This window comes from Nelumbo lutea, chromosome 2, assembly GCF_056320005.1.
Source record: "Nelumbo lutea isolate HS-2025 chromosome 2, American lotus-T2T, whole genome shotgun sequence".
In the NCBI taxonomy this organism is placed as follows: domain Eukaryota; kingdom Viridiplantae; phylum Streptophyta; class Magnoliopsida; order Proteales; family Nelumbonaceae; genus Nelumbo; species Nelumbo lutea.
This window is the reverse complement of record NC_142685.1, coordinates 50,130,058-50,137,467: the sequence shown is the minus strand read 5'-3', so window position 1 is coordinate 50,137,467 and position 7,410 is coordinate 50,130,058.

Here is a 7,410-nt window from a genome sequence, read left to right as displayed (position 1 = left end):
TTATTTAATTGTAAGGTTTAGTTGTTATTATGCAATGAATTGAGATCAACCCTGGACAAATGCTTTTTCAACATGGCAGATTGACAGGAGATATATTTGAGTAAACTAGTTAATGACACTGCACAGTCATGAACACAACATGCCTTTGTACATTCCCATTGTATACCCCTTCAATGTATAAGAACTCAAGTACTTTTTTTTTTTTGAATATTAATACAAATATACCTTTACCTTTTGTAAAAAAAAAAAAAAAATTAGTTAATGGCAGTATGGCACTGTATTGACTATTGAATGCGAGGCAACTATATTAAATATTTTGTTTTGGACTCACTATCAACGTGGCAAGTTTTTTCTGGTACAAATCAGCTAGTAGTTGTCGCTTGATTGACCCCATATAACTCTGTAATTTGAATCAGGAAAAAACAGGGTTTTAAGCCGTAATGTCACTCTGCATGTATTTTCCTTTTGAATTAAATAAAACGACAAGGCTGTAATTGTACCTAGCTAGCTCTCATGTCTACACAGTATGGCCACCAACTGTTGGATTTTTTTTTTCTTTGAGAGATGGCAACCCAATGTTTGATTGAACCCACGCTCATAAGAGATGACATCCCTAAAGTGGAAATCAAAGACAGACAGGACTACCGCCATTTTGTGATAGATTCTTGCGTAATAGCATCCCAAAGATTGAATGAGTATTGTGCGATCGATCAATCATCAATCTACCCGAGTATGGTCTCCTGAATTTGTGTATACATTCTGTCAACAATTCCGGTTTGAAGAATGATTTGGCAAATACGAAGACCATCCATCAGGTAAGAGCCTTTCTGGTATTCCATTTGCCAAGTTTTTGGACCACGCCATCCGAAATCGGAAATTCCCTTCCGCTGTCAACAAGTGCCTCTGAAGTTTTAGACCCGGCTTATTTAAAATTGTCACAAAATGGTAATCCGGAAGCTGGTCGGGTCATGGTTCATTCTGTGACGCTAGTATACTGTCAAGTATGAATGGGACCTAACTTTCTAGAATGAAAAAATTTGACCATTTCGCTCATTCGGGAAATATTATAAATACAAAGGTTCTGTACTCTACTTTTGTATTTGCACTTTTTCCAAACTGAAGTGCAAATACAAATACAAATATATAAGTATTTTATTTTTTTTAATCTGTATTTTCACTGTATATATTTGTATCTATACTTTTCCCAAACTGAGCCTTACTTATCAATTTGTACATATTTGTATTTATACTCAAGTGTATTTTGAAAAAGAAACTTTAATTGAGATAATTAAGGTGATATTTGGCATCAATGATGATTATTCTTTATCAAATTTTTAAAAATCGGTAAATTTTGTTATTTTGTACTATTTTTGTCATGTAAGCCAATTTTTGAGTTATTATTCAATGCCATGTTGGATTCCGTGGCATCTTTAAAAAAAATCAAAATCAGCTAGAAATCAAAAAATCATCAAAAAAGGTGATTCCTAAAAAGGATTGATTTCAATAATCGATTTTTGGCCAATTTCCTAAAAATCATCAAAATTTGCCAGCCAAACAGAAAAAGAAAAGGAACAAAATTTATGAATTGAAAACTTTATTATAAATATATCGGTGGAAGGATCCATGTCCCTCCTCTTTCTCATTAAGCTATGTTTGGTTTGAAGGAAAAAATAGGGAAAGGAAGGGAAATGTACGGAAACCTATATAAGGTTTGTAAAGGTTTCCTTCCTTTTTCCTTCAAACCAAAAACAGCCTTACAGACGATCTCATCCATGATCCAACTAGTTGCATTCAATATTCTTGCTTATTTCATTGTCATTAATAGTTTATTGTCGCGTGCCCTCTAATCCTCAAAATTTTTCGCTTCTCCATCTCTGGATGTGCAAGTATGATAATGAAACTCCTAATATTAGAATCCACAAAGAAGGAAAAGGCAATACATAAGTGAGAAAAATCCAAAGCGATCAATGAAATTAAGGGTGTCAGTGGACTGGTTTTGGACTGGACCCCATCTGGTCCAAAATCAATTTGGACGGATTAGATGGACCAACAAGAATACATATTGGATTGGATCAATCTGATCCAAAATATTTATTAGATTGGACTGGACCTGGTCTGTTTATAATAAATTTATATTGGATTCAATTGAATTAAGCCAATATTCGGTCCATTGGTCTAAGATAAGAACATAGGTGTCAATGAACCGGGTTTGGATTAAAACCAATATAAATTAAAATGCATTTGAACAGATTAAACAGTCTGGACATTGAATTGGATCAGACCTGGTCCATTTGTAGTGGACTCACATTGGACCGGATCGAATTGGACCAAATCCAGTCCAATTGACACTCCTAAATGAAATCGTGCTAGTCTCTGAGTATCCAATTAATCTTACTCTATAGTCTATTCATCTTTGCTTTATTGTTGTATTTGCAGTTTCATTATTGAACAAGTTTATGAATAATAGAAAGGAGCATTTTTTTTGTTAGAAGGCAGGTAAATAATTTAACCATTTGTGTCAAAATGGGCCATGATCATAATTAAATAATAATACTAAAAATTTTTAAAAATAAATAATTATATAAAATATTTACAAAAAATACATCTCTAATATTATATATTCACCATATTAAACAAAAATAAATATAATAAATAAAAAGTAGTCTTTTTTATTAATGACGAAAATGAAATACAAATTTTAAAACAGCATTCAAAAGAAATTGTACGTTTTTATATTCAAATGGTGGATGAACTATTTAACCTTTTAGGATTTAATGGTTACTATAATGGCCATATTTGTGTATTTGATCCATCTCTGATTGTAATAGTCGAAAATTTAATTTCAATTATTACTTTATAGTTTATTTAATCCTCTCTAATTAAGTCTTATGCTTAAAGGCACTAATTCTCATTTTCTCATACTAAATCATATATTTAAGTTATTTTCACCAATAAATAGAACTAATTAGGTCTATATCATGGTTTTTAAAAAAGAACTGGTGACCGAACTAGTCAGGGGTTCGGTTGCCAGTTCGAATGGTCCGACCTTTTGACCTAAACTGCTAGCCTGTTCTAACAAAAAAAATAATAAAAAATTTGGAAAATGGTCAAAATGTTCAAACGGTTCGAACAATTAACCGGTCGGTTCAGCGGTTTGCTGACCAAAATCAACGGTTTTGAGGAAAAAAGCCATTTTGGAGGAAAACGGAACCAGTCAGGTGACCGATTCCCTTTTTTTCTAGTTCGACTGTTCGGTCCAATCCGGTTTTGAAAACAATGATTTATATCAATATTTTTAACAATATAAACTCATATATTTTAAAACTAGTTAAAAAACGAAAAACATTCTTTATCCAAGTGATGACTAAGCAATTCAACCATTCGAATCAAATTGATAAACCTATGAAGTCATAGTTAGGTATTAAAACTTTTAAAATAGAAATAAATATAAAAAATAAAAAAATGTAGAAAAAATCAGACACATTTATGATATTTTTATTAATCAAATTAAAAAATTAGTGTAATTAAAAGAATTATTTTTATTGATAATGAAAATGAAATACATACTTTAGAACTTACCAAAAATGGAATTCTTTTACTATTTGGCAAAGATTAATAGTTCAACTTTTGGGTCAATTGTATCAACATTTAATGTCATAAATAAATAATAAAAATTAATAAAATATAAAAATACATAAATGTTGCAAAAAAAAAGCATTCATGCACATGTATAATATTAATTTAAAACAAAAAGTAAGTGTGACATATCAAAATTATTTTTACACAAAAAATAAAACAAATATAGAAAAAATTGAATACATCTATAATTCTATATTTACACTACTATTAAAAATGTAAATAAGATTGTGGAACTTTCTTTTGGCTAAAATCAATGTTTTAAAAACCGAACTACTTTGGCTTACAATTTCCAAGTCAACAGTTCAATTGTCGCTACAACACAACTTACCCTCTTCTTACATCTCTCTCATCTCTCTAAATCTTTCCTAAATCCCAAATCATTTGATATATTTTAATATAAGATCGGTGTTTAATCTCTTATCTTTTGCATCAATTTTTCAACTTCTTCATTGGAGTTGCAATTTTTTGTTGTTATAACTTAAAAAGAATCATGGAAATGAAAAAACTCAAAATCAAAATAGAATAACTAAAAACCCTAACTAAATTTGGCCATTGAAAAGAATCGAATAAGATTTTGAGACATGAAAGTTTCTTTTGTCATTTTTTATTTTTTAATTTCTATTTTTAAAATAAATAAAAAATTTAGAATCGACTCGAAAGCAACTCGAGGACCGTTAACCGAGTTGAACATTTTAATAGTTAAACTTATTGACCAACAATTCCCTAACCATTTCAATAGTATGTTTTTTTTTTGTAAAATAGTGGTTCAAGGAAAAAATAAAACCGGTGACTTGACCAGTTCCTAGGCCAAAAATGGTTTGACCATTTGATCTGGTCCGATTTTGAAAACATTGACTAGAATGCTCATTTTTTAATTTAGTCCATATTTAATTGTAAGGTTTAAATTGTAAATTAAACTACTACTTTTTATTTCTTTCAATTTCCTCTATTTAAATTTTACATTTTTCTGATAAATGCACAAAAAAAAAATCTATATTATATATAAAAGTGCAAAAGTAGAATGGAAGTTTTTTGGACTAAATTACCCTTTATTCCTTTGTTTGATAAAGAGTACGAAAGTCATTTTATTACAGTTTTAATGCCAAATTTTGATGGCTACTAAAATGCTCATATTTGCCTATTTATTGTATCTCTAATTGTAAGCATTGAAAATGTAACTTCGATTATTACTTTCCACCTCATTTAATTTTTTTTCATTAAGTCTTATACTTAAAGGTATTAACTCCCATTTTCTCTTATTAAATCCTATATTTAAGTTATTTTTCACTAATAAATGGTGTTAAATAGATATATGTCAATATTTTTAATAATATAAACCCATATGTTTTAAAACTAGCTAAAAAACAAAAGCATTCTTTATCCAAGTAATGAATAACAATTTTTGAATAGAAATAAATATATAAAATTATAAAAATGTAGAGAAATTAGACACATTTATGATACTTTTATTAATCAAATTAAAAAAATATGTGTAATAAAAAATTATTTTTATTAATAATGAAAATGAAATACATAATTTATGACTAACCAAAAATGAAATTCTTTTACTATTTGGCAAAAATTTATAGTTCAACTTTTGGGTCAAATGTGTTAACATTTAATGTCATAAATAAATAATAAAAATTAATAAAATATAAAAATACAATAATGAAAAAATACATACATAAATGTTGCAAAATAACATTTAGGCACATGTATAATATTGATTAATTATCATATTAAAAAAAAAAGTAAGTGTGACATATCGGAATTATTTTTACACAAAAAATGTAAAAAATATATAGAAAAATTGAACATGTCTATAATTCTATATTTACACTGCTATTAAAAATATAAATAAGATTGCGGAACTTTCATTTGACTGAAATACTCATTTTTGAATTCAGTCTCTATTTAATTGTGAGGTTTAAACTGTAAATTGAACTACTACTTTTCACTTCATTCAATTTCATCTATTTAGGCCCCGTTTGGCAAGTCTTTTTGAGAAGATCTTCTCGTAGCTCTAACAGTCAATAGACACATTGAGCTTTTGACATAAGATCTGGGCAGCCCGAAGATCGTTTGGCAAACGCACATCTTTCTGTGCATTGTTTTGGGTCTTTTTGCCCAAGATTAAAATGCGGAAGACGTGGGAAGCTTCATTTGGAGCTTCCCAAAATCAGCCCAAAATAGGCTTCTCGCGTCTTTTCAGCGCCTCATCTTTTGGCGACAAGATCTTCTGTGTGCCAAATGGGAATAGACCGATTTTCAGTATTCTCAACTTGTAAGCAGCCGAAAGACCACATGGAAAGATGTGCCAAACGGGGCCTTAAATCTTACATTTTTTTTGATAAATGAACAAAAAAATACAAAAAATATAAAATATTATAAAAAGAAGAATCTAACCAAGTAGGTAGACCTTTCAATAATACTTGAAACTTCACAACTCGATCCGATTACCACATATTTAGATGTGGTGTTTATGTAATCATATTTAAATTTTGCAATATGAATTTGATTAATAATAAAAAGCAAAAAGCATATAAAAACAAAAGATAAAAATATATTTATAGAAAATTTTTAATACATTATTACTATCATTATCATCATTTATAATTACCATATACAAAGCATGTACATGCTTACTAGTATATCTAAATACCTCAACTCCACTATAACCTTATATCTAGTAGGTAGCCCTCCATGTGGCATCTTACGTATTTTTTCCATTTATAGAGGATTCTTCTATAATAAAATTGGTTTTTTTTTTTTTTTTTTTTTTTATGCCCCTCTCAGGATTACCTCTTTTTATATTCAGCATGTTTAGTTTGTTGTCTACCATTGATCTTATTTTTACTCATCTTGCTGATTGTATTCTCTGTGCTTATAATCCAAGCTTTTATGAATGAAATTTGTCTTATTGGCTTCAAAGTAAATAAATAAATAAATCCTCCATGGCACATCAGTCATACTTTATTCTTTCTCCTATTGCTCATCAGTCATATTCTCGCCTAGCTCAACTAACAATGCTGATTGTATTTTCTTAGTTGTATTTTCAAGGATATTTCTCTCAGCAATTGAATGATATCATCAGTCATATTCCCGTCCAACTTGAAGAATTTTTCATTGAAAAATTAAGGTCCATTTGGTTTGTGATTGGAATCAAAATAGTCTTTTTAGTTCAGATAAGAATGAGAATGAAAATTGGAATCATCAGGAATGAGATTTCATTCCCAATGGAGGGATAGGGAATGGCCATTCCAGTAGGAATGGGAATGGGATTATGATTCTGCCCAACCAAACAGTTGGAATCGAAATAGTCCATTCCAATTCCGATTCCAAACCCTTATTCCTACGAGCCAAATGGGGCCTTAACAAGTTCCCAATCGAACCTGATCCAAGATGCACCTCCAAATCCAATATCATGTTTCATGCCAAAACAACTTAGTAGGATGTTGTATATATATATATATATATATACAAAGCCAAACACCATCTTATTGTTTAGGTGCGTAATTGCTAGTTTGTTTTATTTATTTTAACTTTTTTAGGATTAGGAAATCATTATTTAAAAAAAATAGTAATAATTTCTTTAATAGGAGGAAGAACCTTCCTCAAAGCAGCATACAACGGCTGGAGGGAACAAACAGAAAATCATCAAAATCGGTTTGGTTTTTATATGGAATATCTTGAAAAGAAAAATCGAAGGCCCTATTTGATTTGTGTGAATAGGGGTTTGGAATCGGAACCGGAATGGGCTATTCTGATTGC